Source organism: Lathamus discolor, chromosome 5 (genome assembly GCF_037157495.1).
Source record: "Lathamus discolor isolate bLatDis1 chromosome 5, bLatDis1.hap1, whole genome shotgun sequence".
Lineage (NCBI taxonomy): Eukaryota > Metazoa > Chordata > Aves > Psittaciformes > Psittacidae > Lathamus > Lathamus discolor.
The window spans coordinates 1,182,916-1,200,830 of NC_088888.1; the positions used below are offsets into that span (position 1 = coordinate 1,182,916).

The 17,915-nt window shown below is 47.6% G+C and overlaps 1 protein-coding gene across 4 annotated transcripts in view; it reads left to right on the top strand.

Annotated features, from left to right (window-relative positions):
- TRERF1 (transcriptional regulating factor 1) overlaps positions 1-17,915 on the top strand; it is a 99,007-nt gene that overhangs the window by 57,196 nt on the left and 23,896 nt on the right. For all 4 annotated transcript variants that reach the window (XM_065679304.1, XM_065679305.1, XM_065679307.1 and 1 more), the window contains exon 3: positions 13,157-13,254. The gene's annotated coding sequence lies outside the window, so the exon portion shown is untranslated. The remainder of the gene's footprint in view (positions 1-13,156; positions 13,255-17,915) is intronic.

Sequence of the window (17,915 nt, forward strand, 5' to 3'; positions counted from 1 at the left end):
TAATGCTAACAGCCTTGTGAGGCCTCAGTTATCCATCTGCGGTGGTCCGTTAGGCATGGGAATGGAGTCAAAAGCCTCTGTTGTGTCAGGGTTTTCTATCCTTTTTAAAGTCTTTCCGTTTGGGACTTTCCAAAAGACACGAACCCACTGGAAACTGTGACATTCTCAAGTCCAAACCAGGTTCCTTCTGATACTAACCTGGTACTCATGAGACAGTTTGTTTGAGGGTGTAGCTGCAAGGAAGATAGAACGGAGCCCACTGCCTTGCTAAAGATTTCACTGTTACTGAGCATCATCTTTTTGTTAAGAGCCTATAAGAAGCTGAGAAATAGAAGCGAGACCTGGAAGAAGGTGGTGATGGTGATTTAAAGTATCTGAAACCTCTTGCTGACTCCGTGTCCTGTGCTTGGGGGCATATAAGATGTGCCAGTCTTGGTAGGATGAAGACCTACGAGCATTCCCAAATCTTATCAACAAACTCATCAGGAGCCTCATGTTAGAGAGGGCTGAGATCTGTTCATTTCAGGATTTCATGTCTTAAGTAGTCCTGTGTTGTTCAGAGACGGTTCTTACCCACGTATGTTTCACTACAAGATACTTTTTTGCAGTTCAGGACTTAATAGTCCAGACTAATGAGTAAATCATCCAAATCTCATCTTCAGGTTCTCCTGACAGGAACAGGCATACCTATTGGAAATGAGGATGTAATCATTTATCAGATGGATCTCCAGGGCCATGGTCTGTAATCGTACCCTGGTTTGCTGGTGAACATAGAGGCATAGAGTGTCTCAGCGCCACATGAGCACAAAGTGTACCAGAGGTGTTTTTCCTCTTACAAAAACACAGGAAGGTTATCTCCATCCATCAGCAGCTCCCGATGTGTCTGTGGCCTGCAATAGGTCATGTCTGGAGGGAGGTGACTCCAAAATGCATCTGAATGGAAGAGCAGCCCCTGGGTTGTGGCTTCTGCTGGCACATCAGGGGTAAAGCGAAGCTGGGGGCACCGACCTGGTGCTCCTCTGCTTTCAGTAGTCACTTGCATTGTGCAAAACCACTGTGATAGTATTTGAGAAACTGTTACCTTATTGATGAGGCCATTATCTGTGTCAGTGGGCTGGCTCAAGAGCAGGTCTCTGGGGAATGATGGCTTGGACTTGCATGGCTTCAGGAAGCATCCAGAAGTTTGCTGATTCAATCATAGGTCTCCCTGTGATCCCAGCACCATGAGGGCTGGAAGGGCCCTCTGGAGCTCATCCCATCCAACCCCTGCCAAGGCAGGGCCACCCAGAGCAGGGCACCCAGGAACGTGTCCAGGCGGGTTTGGGATGGCTCCAGAGAGGGAGACTCCACATCCCCCTGGGCAGCCTGTGCCAGGGCTCTGCCACCCTCACGTACAGAAGCTCTTCCTCGTGTTGAGGTGACTCTTGTGATGGAAGGTACTTTATACCGTCCCTCTGGCAAGGGCAGGAGCTCTCAAAGGAATGGGGCTTTCCGGGTCCATTCAGACCATTTCAGCCTTGCAGAACTCAGTGCCTGGAGTTAATGAGGCTACAGCTGAAACTTCCAGTGTGCAAAGGAATTTCAGCCCATAGCTGAGTCCAGACCTGGTGTCATGGTTTAACCTCAGCCAGCAGCTAAGTACCACATAGCTGCTCACCCATTCCCCTCCTGCCACTGTCCCTGGAAGAGAGCTGGAAAAAGGTCAAACAGGTTGAGATAGGGATAGTTTGATAAATTAAAATGCGGTGATAATAATTGTAATTAAAAGAGGGATAACAAAAAGAGAGAGAGGAATAAACCCCAAGAAAAAGAAGTGATGCGCAACACAATTGCTCACTGTCCACTGACCACTGACCAATGTGTGGCTCATCCCTGAGCAGTGATCAGCACCTCCCGTCTGACTCCCCCCAGTTTCTATACTGCACATGGTGTTCTGTGGTCTGGAATACCCCTTTGGCTGGTTCAGGTCAGCTCTCCTGGCTCTGCTTCTTCCCAGCTGCTTGTGCCCCTCCTCGCTGGCAGAGTATGGGAAGCTGAAAGGTCCTTGACTTAGGGTAAGCATTACTTAGCGACAACTGAAACATGGGTGTGTTATCAGCATCGTTCTCAGGCTAAAGCCAAAGCACAGCGCCGCACTAGTTCCTGGGAAGCAAAATTAACTCTATCCCAGCCAAAACCAGGGTGAAACTCATATACTGATGATGAAAAGAGAGATGCAGCTTTTGAGATAGCTGGGGATTACTGAAAATACACCATCAGGAGCTACAGGGGCACAGAGACTTGTGAGTCTTGCATTATCAGAGACATGAACATAGGGGGAAATGAGGTAAAGACTTCCTTGAGGAAAGCTGCCTTGTAGGAGGACGAAGATGAAAATCAAATTCCTAGCAGGAATCTCAGTATTTTAAAAAATGAAATTAAAACCTTTAGGCCCAGGGGGCACGTCCCTTTTCAGAGATAATCTCTATCCGTTTGTGTTGTTACATTACCTGGTACAGCATCTGATACACAGACCGGGTTTTGTAGCTTGAATTTGCAGCCCAGGAATGCTAAGGACATGGCAGAAACCAGAACTCTTCCAATTATCTTCTGTCTCATGCAGTTATGTCTTATCCAGGAGGCTTGTCTCTGAATGTCCCATAAAGATAATTGGATTTAAAAAGAAAATATATTTCTTTCTTAGGTATGACTCTCGCTTATTAAAAAAGGCAAGCATTGTTTTGCACAAGCCGGTATCACATTACTGTTGTTCTGACCTGATTTCGGGCATCTGAAGGAAAACAAGTGTTTGCACATTAGGTGTTTGGAGGCAAGTTTACATCCCATGCACACTACCTGCATTATATGTTATGTCCTTCTTAGTGCCTTTTAACTACAGCATCTTGGCCTGTACCAGCACCAGTGCAGCAGCAGGGCCAGGGCAGCAATTGTGCCCCTGCACTGGGCACTGGTGAGGCTGCACCTTGAGCCCTGTGTCCAGCTCTGGGCCCCTCACTACAGGAGAGACACTGAGGGGCTGGAGCGGGGCCAGAGAAGGGCAACGGAGCTGGAGCAGGGCCTGGAGCACAGCGGTGATGGGGAACGGCTGAGGGACCTGGGGGTTCAGTCTGGAGAAGAGAAGGCTCAGGGGGGACCTGATGGCTCCCTACAAGTGCCTGACAGGAGGATGGAGCCAGGAGGGGCTGGGCTCTGCTCCCAAGGAACAAGGGATGGGACAAGAGGAACCGGCCTCAAGCTGCCCCAGGGCAGGTTTAGATGGAGCTGAGGAACAATTCCTGCCCCAGAGGGTGCTCAGGCATTGGAACAGGCTGCCCAGGGCAGGGCTGCAGGCACCGGCCCTGCGAGTGCTCACACCCCGTGGAGACGAGGCCTCAGTGCCATGGGGCAGTGGTGGCCTTGGCAGTGCTGTGGAACGGTTGGACTGGATGAGCTTAAAGGGCTTTTCCAACCCGGTTCATTCCGTGATTCTATGGCAATAAGAACTCTCCACCACAAGATAAAGGAACAAATGTAAGGTTGTATAAATATTGGAGAAAATACTTTAGTAGTATAGTAGCCTTCCCCATGAAGTCTCTGCCTGAGATCTTTGTTAGATGAGACCTTTGTCATCCTCAAGTGTGTTGGTGCTCTCCTCCTGTGGATATGTTCCTGGGGGGAGGCCGTTTTGGAATGCCCCAGCCCTGTGCTGGGGTCAGTCACTTTATGCCTGCTGTCAGCCTTGCTGTTGGGGTGTCCTGGCTCCCAGTCAGTGCAGTGCAGTGCACGTGTCCTGTATCCCTTTTTTAAGGGAAATCTTTTCATTAATACTGTTTCAGTTCTCAAGTACCATTATATCAGATTTCAGTGTCAATATTCAATAACAACTATATAGTTCATTATTCCGATAGCTTCTGAGATGCCTGTCTTGTGATGTGCCTTACATCAGTGCTGTAAGAACCACAAACACACTCCCACAACAACCCCACCACTCTAAAGGGAAAGCTGTGCAGCCTGCACCTAAGTTAAGGACCGGGAGGTTTGACCAAGAGCACCTCCCATATGGAGGCAGGCCAGGTTGGATGGGGCTTGGAGCAAGCTGCTCTAGTTGAAGGTGTACCTGCCCGTGGCAGGGGTTGGAACTGGATGATTTCAAGGTCCTTTCCAACCCAAACCAGTCTGGGGTTCTGTAACTGGTGTTTCCTTAACATGATGTGCTATTGGAGCTAAGTGCAGGCAGAGAAATGGAGGGCAAGGTTTGGCATCCCTTGCCCCTTCAGGCCATGCAGTGGTACTGCCAGCCTTTGCTCCAGAAGTGTGCCACCACGCTTCCTGAATGGGGTTATTATTGGTTATGGGAGGGGTTCTTGAAGACTTGTGCCCCTGCCCTGCTGTCCCTCATGTCTGGATGTGTTGGAGCTTTGGGGAGATCTTGAGCTGCTTTCTCTGGTAGGAGAGGCTGTAGCACTGCCTGCTCCGGTTTGGCTCGTATTTGACTCTCTGAGCACATCTGTGATGTCTCTCACCTTTCGTTTCTGCTGCAGTTGGGTTTACCTCCTGTTTTAATTGTGTGTTTAAATCAACTCAGAATCCCACCTTGCTCCTCTTCTGCAGCCCCAAGTTAAGTTTGCCGCTGTCTGTGGCATTGAGGGTTGTCAGAAATGGCATTATCGCTTGCGTCTTTCAGCCAGTGCCATGGGTTAGTGGTGGTCTTGGCAGCGCTTGGGGTCATGGTTGGAGTTGCTGATCTTAAAGGTCTTTTCCAACGTGGCTGATTCTGTGATTCATGAAGAAGTTCTCTGTTCACATAGCTTGTAGCCACAGTTCTTTGGGCAGTTCCCAAGGACACAGTGATGGGGAGATCAGCATCCATCCTGCTCCGTTACAGATTACTTTTCCACTCAGATCTCTTGAGTAGATACTGCAGAGAGGCTTGAACCTGCTGCAAGTGAGAAGTGAACAGAAGGGAAACCACGAGTGTCTCAGCACCACCGTCTTCTTTCCAGAATCCTGTCATAAATCAGGTAACACTGTTCTGAGAATTGCTTGCTTGCTAATTATTGGAAAAGCATTACCTTGTCTTTGTGTCTGTAATTAGCATTTCATCTGGGGTGTAGGGCTTGGTGATAAATGAGTCTTATATGCCATAGGCTCAGTAAATGATGAAAAACTGAAGTCTGTGCTTACTCTCTTCCTATATAAACCAGAACTGAGCAGATCTCTAAGTAGAAACGGTAACAGAACCAATGCGGTCTGAAGGAGGAGGTTGTCTTTATTTCTCTGTTTCCTCGTCAGGTGGCTCACAGTCCATGTAAACAACGCAGTAAATAAGTACTTGGTCCAGTCTTGGCCAGGATAGCCATAGGAAATCCTTTTATGCGTTTCTAAATCAGAGGATAAAAATACAGCTCCTATAAACTGGTAGGAGAATGAGAGAGTAAGTCTTTAAAAGCATGATCTAGAGCAGCCTAGATTTCCAGATAGCGCACTCTGAAACTTAATATCCACATAAAAGAATTGATGCAAAATGCGGATGTGAAAATGTTGTGTATCCATTTGAGACGAGTCTTTCAGAGAGAGCAGGCTGAAAAGCTGAGGCAAGCTCTGTAAAGCGGTGCTGAGGTTCTGTCTGCTCTGCTGGCTTGGGGACTTAAAGTCTGAGATCTTGGGCGTCTGAGCACCACTGTGTGTGAATGCACGACTTACCTGAGCAGGGTGTCTGCTAGGCATGTTACCTTGTCTGTTTGAAGGTAGGTGAAAGAAAGGTGTTGGTGGTCTTTTGCAGCCTGTTTGGAGAGATAATTCGTAGAGATGGCAGCAGATGGGAAATCACAGATTTTGGCAGGTCTGATGTCTCAAGAAGAGAAAGAGAAACGGGTGAGCAGATTTGGGGAGGTTATTCCAGAGGGGAACCTCAATGGCTTGAATGAACAGGACTTTAGAATATGTCCACTTCTACCTCGTAGCAACCAAAACTATTATGAGGTTCACTCGGCACAGATCCACTTGCTTGGAGGGCACTTGTGCATAATTTGTGCCAGATTCAGACAAAATTTGGACTTGAAATGGGAGATGGGCTCCCTGTTGCAGACTCCCCCCCCCCCCCCCCCCCCAGTTTCTTCACTGTTGAGCAGAGCACTGTGCCAGGATGCCAGCTGGGTCATGGGGAGATGCAGGGCAGAGCCTTTTGGTTCTTGAATTGTCTGGGACAGCAATTCAGGCTGTCTTTGTGATAGAGCTGAAAATGGTACGAGATAGTCAGGCTTGGTTTCAGTCAAAAGTGTGACATTCCAGTAATTCCGAAGGATAGAATCACAGAATGGTTTGGGTTGGAAAGGACCTCAAGATCATCCAGTTCCAACCCCCTGCCATGGGCAGGGACACCTCACACTAAACCATCCCACACAAGGCTTCATCCAACCTGGCCTTGAACACCGCCAGGGATGGAGCACTCACAACCTCCCTGGGCAACCCATTCCAGTGCCTCACCACTGATGACTTGGTCATCAGTGAGGTAGAGCCATGGATGACAGGCAAGTTTATCACCTTGTTCAGAGTGTTTCCTGTTTATAATTCATTGCCAGGAGAAGATCCTGTGGTGTTGCACTGTGCCTGCTGTAGAGAAGGCTTCCTCCTGGGTGCTTGTTGGGCACTCTGCAAATATCTTCCTGTTGTTCTGTTAAGAAACAAGCTGTCATTTTTGTCCCAAATAAAGCTTTAGCCATTCATTTATGTTAAAGGCCCTTACCTGAAGGTGCTCTTCTGGTCTCTCCCTCCTCCCCCTTGGTTGGCCACTTATTACAAAGAACAAAAAAGCCCAACCACCCAACCCAGCCAAAACAAACACTGGCCAAACCACCTTCCCTGCCTCCCTCGGAAGGGAAACATGCCTCTAATCTGTGTTTCCCTGTTTGGATTTCTCTCGCGTAATTGTTAAGCAGGATGAACTTGCTCCTTGCAGAACGTGTGTTTACTTTGTCACTTCTGTATCAAGAAAGTGAGGTGTCCTGCGTGCTTTGTCGCAGGTTGGCAGAATTAGCGTGGACTTACGCTTAGGGTGGGAAACACCTCGAAAGTGAAGTTAGAAGGGCTGGGAATGTGCATGCTCCGGAATTTAGGCGGTCTTCTGAGAGGGAGCATAGAAGCCAGTTCTCAAAGCCTCAGAGGCTGTGTATCCATCCCTGGCAGTGCTCAAGGCCAGGTTGGACACAGGGGCTTGGAGCAAGCTGCTCCAGTGGAAGGGGTCCCTGCCCGTGGCAGGGGTTGGAACTGAGCTTTAGGATCCTTTCCAACCCAAACCATTCTGTGATTATCTGTACCTGTAGGGTGATGGGGCAACATGCTCGTAGCTTTGCTCCCCCTTTGGGAGCATTGTTATTTTTGCAAGTATTAAATGCAAAACCTGAAGTTGTGACAAAAATGTGTAAGTTGTGCTTATTCACTCTCCGTTGCCTGCAAGGTGAAGGCACCATGGTGTTCAGAAGTGGTGTCCTTTCCCCTTTTCTGTGCTACTTCTGCTTATGTGGAATACTAGGAAAGGAAATGGGACTGGCAGATAACTACCTACTCTACAGAAAAGTCTGCACAAGGGAAAAAAGACTTGTATGGGGATGACTAAGAGCTTTTAGTGTAATGAGGAAGAAATTACTCATACTAATACTTGAATAAATTCCTCACAAAGTTGAGGAAGGTGCTGAGTGTCAATGCTCCTTTGGAAGTGGTAAAAGTAATTGTAAAACTGAATGGCATGGCATTTAATTATGTAAGGAGCCAAAAGGGCTAAGAGAACCTTGGTTGTATCAGAAAGCAATTTATAATATAAGCTAGGGAAAATGGTATATTTCTCTCACAGTAAGAGAGAAATTCCACCACCGGCTGCATTGATTTCGTGTCTTATGTTTTGTTCCCTCAACCTCCCAAGCCAACCCATTCCCCTTCTCAGCCAGAGCAGTGCAAGAGAGTTGGATAAATACAAACACAGGACGGAGGAATTGAATCAGTCCCGTTGGTCGCTCCGTCTCCGCTTGTCTGATGGGATTGTCCCTTTCGGAGGGATCACTGGAAGCAGAGCTCCGCATGCTCTGTGGCTGTCAGCAAACCCAGTACAGTGCAAAGGCCAGGCCTGAGTTCATGTGGGTATCCACAGCCCTCCCCGTGCCGAGGAGGACCCGTTCCAGCACCCACTCTCTCCCTGCGGATGCTTCCCTTCACTCCAGACATGAATATTCACTTGGAAAGCTCTTACATCGTGCGTCTCCCAGCGCATCGCTGGCGCTGTGCAGGAGCCTGTCTGCAGCGCGGTGGGAAGGGCTGGCTTTTCATTCCCTTCCTACTTCTGTGCAGCGCATCTGGAGCCGAGCGGTAGCTGCTGGACTTTCAGCTTTGGCTGCTTACTTATTCGCGGTGTTCCTGGCCTGGCAGTGGTGTTTCCTGAGCTGTGGAGCTCAGTCTCCTCAGGGCAGGGATGTTGTGTGAGCGTGGCATGAGAGGTCCAAGCGTTGGATTGTCGGGCTCCTGACAGAAGATCTCACTGTGAAGTGTTCTCAACTCCGCCGGCCTGGAAGAATCAGGGCTAAAGCTCTCAGTGGGCAGTGCTTGCGTGAAGATTTTTCTCTTTCCTTGAGTTATTCGGGAATTTAATTGAGGAGTGTGGCTGTTTTCCAGGAATTTTGGGAAGGGAAAGAGTAGCTTGAGCCTGTTTCAAGGGAGCAGGGTTGTTTATTGATGTCATTTGTGGTGGTGATGCTGCCTGAACAGTTCCAGTCACCTCGTAGCTTGAGGGAACTGACATTTTGCAGGAGTGTAGGCTTAGGGTAATAGGAACAACGAAAAGAAGGGGTGGCTGAAGTGTGCTGCAGGAGGACTCCTTGTACTGGATGACCGGATGATGAAATGCCAGAGGAAATTGCTAGTAGATAAACGAAAGCAATGCCTGTGGGAGGATGAAGGGGGGTCACAGTGTGCCGTATGGCCTGAGGAGTGCTGCACCAGGTGTTCCTGCTCTGAAAGGAGACTTTGTGGTCGTCCTGTGGTAAAATGAGTGTCAGAACTCACTAGTGAATGAGCAGAAACCAACGTGCAGCATCAGTGTGCCACGGCATAAACGTGGGGTGCTCCTCAGCCTTCAATACCGTGTGTATTGGATGGCTGAGAGGGGCTCTTCATCAGGGACGGCAGTGACAGGACAAGGGGTGATGGGTTCAAAATGAAAGAGGGCAAGTTCAGGTTAGATCTAAGGCAGAAGCCCTTCCCTGTGAGGGTGCTGAGGCGCTGGCACAGGGTGCCCAGAGAAGCTGTGGCTGCCCCATCCCTGGCAGTGCTCAAGGCCAGGTTGGACACAGGGGCTTGGAGCAAGCTGCTCCAGTGGAAGGGGTCCCTGCCCGGGGCAGGGGTTGGAGCTGGAGGAGCTTTAAGGTTCTTTCCAGCACAAACCGTTCCGTGATTCTGTGATTTTGGAATGTGTAATCTCTCTGTGCCGCAGCATCTCATCTGTAAGATGCGCCATTTGTCAAAGAGATTTTCTCTGGAAATAAGTGTCATACAATATTCCTGAAGCATTTCAAAGATGTAGAAATGAGCACATCAGACTGGTCTTGTGTGCATGAGGAATCCTGCCGCTAGAGAACTGGGATTCCTAGAGGTTTTTCTAGGAAAGTGCAGTCAGGAAGCTGACCATGGACCAGAGAAAAGCAGCGCAATCATGAAGTTGATGCTCAAGAGAGGACTTCCAGCATGTGCAGAGGCTGTGCTCTGATGTAAATGCATTAAGTGAATCAGAGTAATGGTACATGAGTGATAATGATAGTTCTGGTACTGTCCGCTTTTTGTTGCTGGTTTTGCCAGTCACTGTTACAGTCCTTGTTGGTATTGCTTGTTTAGTTCAGGTACTCTGTTATTGTTCTTTGGTGTCTTATCTTAAGGTGGATTACTTTTCCCCTTTTCTGTTCCCAAAAGAATTAAATACTATTTAATCATGACCAGCCAATTTAAATAACAGGATGCTTTTGGTCACCCTCGTTGTAATGGAAATAATGATAAATACAGTGGAGGCAAATCTTATGTTTCATTGATTGAAGCGGGTGAGGTTTATTCACTTCATGGGAGGGTTATGGCTGGCGGTTATGTGTGGTTGGATAAACCAGCAGCAACCGGGCAGGAGAACAGAAATCCCAAATGACCTTTTGTTGTTGTTACTGGTTTTGGGTGTTTGGAGGCGGGGGGTTTATGTTCTTTCGGAGTCACATTTTGGATGCTCTTACGGGAGGCCTGAGTTCCCAATTCCAGCATTTCAGTTATGGTGTGAATGTCAAGTGATACAGAAATCCATCCCGCTAAAGTAAATATAGTTGTTCTAGAAGAGTGCATGTTGAATGCTTCAGTAGATGATGTGTGTATCCTCATCACTGATCTGTATTGTGCTTTTAATACCTAAAATCTGCCATGCAGCCGTAGCATTGTCCTTGGAAGCACATGGCCTTGACCAGCTCATGGAGCCACCTGCATGGCCTTCCTTGGTGTCACTGCTCTTCATGATGGTTGAGTGGGGCATCGTCATCGGCCAGGCAAAGGTTCTCCTCATCCTCACCTGCCATTAGGCCTTGGAGCAGCCAATGTATTCCCAGCAGAGCCTGAAAGACCTCTGGGAAGTGGCTCCTTAGGGTGACCAAAGCGTTGTAATAGAAGCGCTGTCCCCATGCCATTGCTGCAGTAGTGTAACCAGCACTGGAGTTTGTGCCATTGCTCCTAGAGCAGCACTGTGTCTTTGTGCTTCTCCTTAAATAAGCCCTTGAAGGCTCCTGCAGGATGCATTCAGCCTCTGTCTAGAACCCTTCCTCTCATGTGTTGCACTAATTGTAGGTAGGTGGAAACTTTGATTCTCTGAACCGTAACTGGAGAAACCCCTGTTTTGAGGTGTGTTGCCTATAGTTTTACTGCCATCCTCCACTTTACTGCTGGAAAAATACCTGGTTTAACTTTCAGCCTGGGGCTCTGCTGATCAATACCTTACAAGCACAGTAAAGTTCAAGAAATTGCCTCCATTACTATCTCGAGATGAGAAATTGATTTAGTTTCGTTCTCTCTCTGCTAATTCATCTGCGCTTTACGCTCCCATAAAAGGTATTATGTGCTCCTGATTTTACGGCAGAGTCATCAATCCTAATGAAAAGAGAAGGAGAATTCATGTTGTGGGTATGGGATAGCTGATCTCTGACTTAGCTCTCTGTATATGTTGCTGTAGGCTTCACTTCAGCTTTTCATTACTGTGCTTTGGTTACATGCAGAATCTAGGGGCTGGGATGGGAGCAAAACTGAACAGTGTGGCAAAGGAACATAAAATCAGATTGCTTTTAGTCTGAACCCCAAAAATGAGATGCTGATTGAAATGTGATGAAGGGAATTCAAACCTCACTTGTGAATTGTATGTACTTTTGCAGTGTTGGGTCCATTGGGACCATTTGCATTACTAGCCATCATTTCATTACTTCTGGCTCTAAAATGCGCAAAGTTTTATTCTGTAAGTGTGTTATTATGTGTAAGAGCTTTGCACATATCTGCTCATTTACATACAGCCACATAGGAGTGGTGGTACAGCTCCGGTGATGAAGATGCTGTAGGGGAAAAGCAGCCAAAACAAGTAAGAAACACAGGAAAGGGCTTTCCTGGGCATTTGTGTTGTTAGTATTCCCATTGTCCATTCGCTTGGCCTCTGTAGGAAGCTGCCAGGGATGGTTTGTCTGCAGAATAGTTTGGCATTTTTAGGTTTAATTCATTCATTAGCATTCATTGTTCCAGAAAAAGAGAGCAAAATCGTGTGCTGTGCCTTTGGTCACTGCTCATGGTACAGCAGTTAGTTTGCAAATGAAATGTGAACATCTTGGCAGGTTCCAAACTGCTGTGTTAAACCGGGGGGTAAATCAGCTTTCTCTTATGGCTTCTCTCATGTTAAGCCTGGGTATTCCCTGTGCCTCTATGTTACAAGCACAAAGTGTGAGGCATCCCTGCACATGTAGCCAGTCAGCCAGTTCCCCCCCGCTGCACTGACCACTTGTCTGGACTAGAATGTGTTGGTTTCTCTAGGAGGTGGCCTTTCAGAGTCCATCTGGAAAGCCGTGGAGAAATCCAGCTGGACAGTGCCCGCTGCTCGCCCCGCATCAGCAGAGCAGGTTACTTGGTTGGAGAAGGTGATCAGGTTTGTCAAACATGACTTGCACTCGGTGAATCCATGCTGGCTTTTCCCAGTCTCATGCTTCATCTGACTTGTGGGAGCCTCCAGGAGGGTTTGTTCCATAATGACTGAAGTAAGACTGGTGGGCGCGGATCCTCCTTTAAGCCTTCTTGTAGATGGGGGTGACATCAGCCTTCTTCCAGGCTTACGGGACATCCCCAACTTCCACAACTCCTCAGTGATTATGGAGAGCAGCCTCCCAACAACCTCAGTCAGCTCTTGGGTGTTCAGGGCCTTCCCTAAAAGCCATCTTGGCAGCAGCACCTACAAACCCAAGCGTGTTGTTTTCATTTATGTAATTTCAGATGCCTGCTGTAGATATCTCTTCTGCAGTGGGTGACAACCTGATTATATCTCCCGCACCCTTGACTTTCATTAATCCCTCCCTTCCTGATTGCTCTACCTTCTCTTGTTTGTGTGATGTTCCTCATGTAAGTTGCAAGCTCTGGGCCAGCAAATCTCCTCTCTGTGAGAGCATCCAGCTTGTCTTTGGGTTCTGTCAAAGCAGTGCAGGTTGCTGCTAAATCTCAGTGGTCTCTGCAGTAGAGGCACAACGTTGTTCTGTTTATTTCATCACTGTAACCCACTCCTCATTTTGCAGTAGGCAACTAATAAGAGGTGACTAAGAAGAGAAGGTGAATTTACCTGTGTTACAGTCTGTAATTTGAAGGACTGGGGATGAATCAGTCCCAAAGATTTGACAGTGAAGAAGCCTCTTGCTATTGATCCAGGAAAGAGGTTCTAGATTGTTCCTTAAGGGAGTTACAGTATTGATAGATGTCCTCTGCAACAGTGACTTAAAGAACAGGGTAACATGGAGGTACTATAGTGAATAAATGTTAGTATTTGGTTGTGTTGCAATCGGAAGCTCATGGTTTGGGGCAAGCTGGTGATGTTTTATGTGAGAATCAGGTTGGGGGAAAACTAATTTCCTTTCTTGTGCCTTATGCTTAGATACATCACTGGGAGATCACAGAATGAAAGAAGCATGAGATGTTATGGCAAAGACAGCACAGCAAGATCCAGGAGCCTCGCAGATCCTCAGAAATCAGGTAACATTGCAGCATCCACTTTCTCTGGGGTCCTTTGATTGGTGAGGCTCAGTGCTTTTTGACTGCTTCCCAAAATCTGGGCTTCAGAACCTCTGTGATGGGCTTCTCAAATATGACTGCTTTGTGTTTTGTTCTCAAATATGACTTCTTTCTGTCCTGTAAAACATTATATAGATGCCACAGGATCTATGGCATGGGAGATCCCTGCGCACTCTGTCTTGAGGGCTACCATGGCTGTAGGAGCCAAGGATGTGACCTTAGTTCCAAAAAGCAACAAAAGGCAGCAGCCACAGCAGTCAGCTCTGCACAGCCACTGGGGTTTGCTTGGCTCCATTGCTGGCTACCAATGGGATGTGTTTTAAAGGGATTGACTTTTCAGAGGGCATCCCAGCTACGTTTCTGAACAGTCTCCTTAGTGGGAGACACTGGGCTCCAAATAGCTGTTCCCTCCCTACCTGAAGCTTGGTCATCTGCTGTTTTCCACATAATACTACTTCTGCCTGGGTTTTTAATTGTTACCTGTCCCAGGATGTTCCCTTCTTGCCTGTTCTTGCAAACCAAAGCCTATGTTCTTTGCCTGTTTCACAGCACATACAGTCACAGAAAAAGGCAATCACATTGCAAACTTCAGAGCATAAACACTGTAGAGGGCAGGCAGAAAGTGGTGAAGTGCAGGATGCCCACCTTTATACCCAGATTGTGTGCTTATCACTGCTGTGGTCACTGCAATAGCTGAGGTTTGAGTGGAAAGCCTAAAAACTTCCCTTCCTCCCCCAAATCAAAGGCAGTGAGCAGAGACTGTGATGCAGGCACATACGGTAAGCGAGGCAAGATCTGTCCTGAGGTCTTCATGCCAGGGTGTTCCTATGTCTGGAGAACTTGGATGTTGCTGGGGAAAGCCAAGTCACTCAGTTCACTAATAAAAGTATGTTAAAATGTGAAGGTGAGGCCAGTTTTCGTAGTAAGGCATGTTTTCATTTGAGATGGCATAGGACTCAGCAGGAGCTGTTACAGGTTATTTCCTCTAAACAGGCAGTCAACCTGTACTGGCTGAAGAGATTTCAAATTGGGCTGCGTAGACAGCTTCGGCCTTGCTCAAATCCCCAGTAATGTATTGGTGAATATTAGAAAATCATTGCTTTTATCACGGCCCCTTTAATTAATGCTGTCTTCTGTATGGTTTTTAGTTGCTTAGTCATGGAATGTGGGATTCCAGTGCCCTCCTGGCATTAGTTAAGGTTTGTATTACGTGTCTCATCAGTGCTGTGAGGAGATCACAGCAGTCCCTGTTTGCCGTTTTATGAAATGATGTGATACCTGCTCCAGTTGCGGTTTTCCAGACCCTTCCGGGTGCCTACGAACTGTAGCACCCATTCACTGACGGCAAAGATAAGCAGATTTATTGAAGCAACCTTCTTCATTTCTTTGGCGCTCATGGAACTGTGTCTTCCTTGAGCTAAAGCGTTAATGGCTTTATTTGGAAATGAGCCTTCTGTTGAATGACAGAATTCTGTTAGTTTTGGGGGGAAAGCAATGTTTTCATTCAATCACCAGTGCCTCCCAATGTGTTTTCTGCTTGTATCTTCGATCAAAAGGAGAGGAAGATGTTTTTGCTTGTTTGTCTTCCTTCCTCCTCCCCCTTTTCTAGAGACTTGCCCAAGATGCTCAACTGTTGGTTCTGCTGTTTGTTGTTTTGTTGCCTTTTCTAACTCCACTGAAGCAGAGCACTGCTCGGTTCCCCTCCCAGTGCCATCGCTGCCCTCCCTTCCCCCAAGTCCAGTGTGTTCTTTATGAAACTGAATTAGGACATTCTGGTCTCCAGTCTTAAGAGTGGAAATGGGAACAGCGTAAATGAGCAGCCACAGGAGACCCAGCAGCCTTTCCAACTGCACTGCAGAGGGAACTCAGCTGCAAAGGGAATGATAATTTTGGGAGGATTTGCACAACTGTTAAAGAATTACCAGCATTAATATTAAAAGCAGCTCATCTGGTTTTCCCTTCCATTTTAAGAGTGTGTTGCTTTCTTACCACGCCTGCTGTAAAACCAATGTACTGCGCATTCTGCTTCCTTTACATCCTTCTTTCACTTTTTCAATTGGTTTAGTTGCTTCTGTTCTCACTGCTGAAGTGGGGTGTTTTGGTGGTGCTGGTTTTGCCTGACACCACCAGCCTTGGGGTTTGCATGCAGATGCAGGCATGGATTTGAGATCTCTGCCATTCAAAGAACACCAAAACTGAGTTGCAGATGTATCCTGGATTGGGATGAAAAGGTTTTCACCCTGTAAGCATTTGTCCTTGGGATAACTATAGAAAATTCTTGTTGGTCCTTGAAATCCATATTGCTACCTCGGTGTTTGTTCTAATGCAATAGCCATGATCCTGATACCTTTTGACCCTTATTTTCAGCCTCTGCCTCCCTTTATTGCTATATCAGATGTCTTCAGGGCTTCTATAGATCTTTCATAGAATAATAGAGTAGATCTTCCAGTTGTTACCTTCTCACCTGTCTTTCCCCTTTGCTCTCTGCTCGTTCACCTGACCACCTTGTGTGACACTAGAAATCGTTCGTTCTGTTTCAGTACTCTGCTGCCTTTTTCATGTGCTTATTTCCTGTGCCAAAAAAAGCAGAGCTGGGGCTTGAACTGTGGCTGCACAAGGAGTTACGGAGGCAAACCTGGTGTCTGAATAGCCTGTGAGAGCACAGGGGTGCCTGAAGGAAGCCACTCTTCTCTCCCGATTCTGTGCTGCTCAGCCATCCAGTGTTGTCTCAGAGCACCTTCCAGCGTCTGAAGGGGGCTACAAGGATGCTGGAGAGGGGCTCTTCATCAGGGACTGCAGCGACAGGACAAGGGGTGATGGGTTCAGACTGAAACAGGGCAAGTTCAGGTTAGATCTAAGGCAGAAGCTCTTCCCTGTGAGGCTGCTGAGGCGCTGGCACAGGGTGCCCAGAGAAGCTGTGGCTGCCCCATCCCTGGCAGTGCTCAAGGCCAGGTTGGACACAGGGGCTTGGAGCAAGCTGCTCCAGTGGAAGGGGTCCCTGCCCGTGGCAGGGGTTGGAGCTGGATGAGCTTTAAGGTCTCTTCCCACACAAACCAGTCTGGGATCCTGTTACCACAGTCGTCACATCCGAAGAGTGCCAGCATCACCCCTGAGCGCTGGGCTTGGTAATGCAGGTGTGCATTCTTAGGTAGTGCTCTCCTGGCTTTTAAAGCTGCTCTTCTCGATGGGCTCTTAAAGGTGGTTGTATGTTGGTAGTGCTCAGCTCAAAGTCAGGCCTGTCTGTGCTCTCACTTAAAGGCTGCATTACAGTTAACCTATGTGGCAGAGGCTGCTGGTAGCATCAGTGTTAACAGAACAGAGAGTACCAGGGAAGGAATTGCTGTATATTCCAGTGTCTGTCCTATAGGAAAGCAGAGACCAAGATGAGGAGAATCATAGAATCATGCATGGTTTGTGTTGGAAAGGGCCTTAAAGCTCATCCAGTTCCAACCCCCTGCCAAGGGCTGGGACACCTCACACTAGACTGTGTTGCCCAGGCTCCTGTCTGATGGCTCCTTGATTTAGGAGTAGGTTAGCAGAAGATCTCACAGTTCTGAATAACAAAACAGGCCAATAAAAAAGCATTCTAATTCAAAAGGCTAAAAACTGAGTAAGAAATCCTGTTCTGTTTCTGTTGAAGCAAAGGCTGTGTGGGAAATCGAAAGGAAGGAACAGCACAGAGAACTTTGGTTTTGAAACTCATCTTATCTGCAGTTACAAATGAGGCTTATATTCTAATAACGAAAAGACAGCCCCTTGAGAAACCCCTGTGCAACTGAAGGCACAATTCGAACACTGCAGTGCTGGGAGAACACATGGCAATGACACATTTCTGTAAGCAGGCTTGCCTTAAGTGTTATTAAAACCCAGTTTAGGGTAAGAGTGGTGGTTAAACTTGCCTTAACTGACATGTTGATGCAGGGAGGGATGGGAAGAGGGGATGGTGCCCCAGCAAGTGAGCATCTGCTGATACTGTTTGTGCTGTCCTACTGCTTGAACATGGAGGGCTTTTTTGCATCTGCCACCACATGCAGTCTTCTTAATGAGGCTGCTTCATTCAGCATCTGCTCTCCTACAGTCTTGTGTCATCCCTCTCCATTAACTCCGTTCTGAAAGTGGCACTGGCTGTCATTCAGTCCTTGTTTTGCAGCCTGCACCCGGCCCAACTTTCGTGCAACAGCCTATTTGGAGTGGATGTCTCGCTCTGAAATCCATGTGGATTCAGGCAGTTCAGTAGTGTGACTGTGGCTTGATCTGTTGTGGTGCGAGATGGAGCTGGGAATGCTTCTGTTTGTTAGGGGGTTTTAATATAACTACCATCTCCTTGATATTTCACCTCCCGTTGTCTTCTCTATGTTCTTCTGACTCTCCAGTAGTATAGTTTATGAAGGAGGGAAGCCAGGTCACCTTTATTGACAACTGATAACGTTGGAATGCTCTTCCATTTCATGGTTACCAGAATTAAGTTAAGGAGTGCTTCCAGGAGAGACCGGTGCTTGTATTGCCTTACATTTGGTTGTGTTTGCAGAGTTGGAGTGTGTAAAGGCATTTCAGCCAGCTTGGCATGTCCCTGGCTTTGAGGCTGGGGAAGTTGCAGGGGACCACGCTGAAACGACGAGAAA